Source organism: Pinus tabuliformis, chromosome 3_2 (assembly GCF_031772625.1).
Source record: "Pinus tabuliformis cultivar Carrire ecotype Pingquan chromosome 3_2, CPIR1, whole genome shotgun sequence".
Classification (NCBI taxonomy): Eukaryota; Viridiplantae; Streptophyta; class Pinopsida; order Pinales; family Pinaceae; genus Pinus; species Pinus tabuliformis.
The window spans coordinates 604,497,277-604,498,448 of NC_142302.1; the positions used below are offsets into that span (position 1 = coordinate 604,497,277).

A 1,172-nucleotide genomic window follows, 5' to 3' on the forward strand; every position below is an offset into this window, starting at 1 on the left:
AAACCTAGGATCTAATGCATGACATTTCATCTTCAAAAGTTGACCTTGATACTTTTGAAAATGCAAAACATATGGTATACACGTCTACAATTGCCTTTCTCATACAACTTTTCCAAATTAACAAACCTATTGACCTCTTTTTGCACCTTTTGAGACAATTGCTAGTTCTTTCCAAAACGCTAATGCAATATTCATCGTTCTAAATTGTTAATAAGTATAGTTGAAAGGAGACCCAACTTTATTAAGAACTCCAACGGCACGTGCTGTGGAGACAAATATATAAAAATTAAGGAGTGTCCTCATGGTAACTGTTGGCAACGTATTCTCTGTTGCCATTGCCAGCTTCAGCGCCACAGCCAGAGCCTGCTTCGTAGCCTTTTCCATTACGAGACCCAGAGACATAGCTGCCACCAGTGTAACGTGAACTGTAGGCACCACTCTTTTCGCAACGACCACCGTAGCCCGAGCCGTATTTACCACCTTCTCCATAGCCAGCATTAGAGCGAGGCCGGCACGTCGTATAAGCATTGGTAGGCGACTACTGTCATCACCAGAGCCTCCATCATATCCGCTATCGTCGTTCACAACTCCATTTCCCGAATAGTCCTCAGCACCTTTAACCGAACCCCAAATGCGGGTAACCGCTCCTGGCTTCTCTATAACCGCCACCGCTGCCAGAACCAGCGTGAGAAGCCTCATTGTTGTCATATACGTATCCAAGACTATTTCCCTGGCTTTGGTAAGAACCGTAACCATTGCCCGAACACACTTCGAAAGAGTCATGCACGCAAAGATCGCTTATAGTGACGTACCCTTCTCCATACCCGAGGGTATTTGATCCACCATTTTGCTTGTCGTAGGCAGGCTCTTTGTTAAAGAATCTGCTTTCTCGCGCCTCCATGCTTGAGACAAACAGACTCAAGAAAAACACATATATGCACAAGGCTTTAGTCATACTGAGTGCCATTCGATAATATCTTCAATATTGAGATCCGAGAGATATAGACTAGCCATTGCTTTTAAGGGTGTAAAGATATATGGAACGTACCCTTGTCCGTACCCGGGGGTATTTGATCCGCCATTTTGCTTGTCGTAGGCAGGCTCTTTGTTAAAGAATCTGCCTTCTCGCGCCTCCACGCTTGAGACAAACAGACTCAAGAAAAACACATATA

The 1,172-nt window shown here is 44.5% G+C and overlaps 1 pseudogene; it reads right to left on the reverse strand.

Annotated features, from left to right (window-relative positions):
* Positions 1–286: 286 nt before the first annotated feature.
* LOC149182060 (uncharacterized) lies at positions 287–967 on the reverse strand (annotated as a pseudogene).
* Positions 968–1,172: the final 205 nt, after the last annotated feature.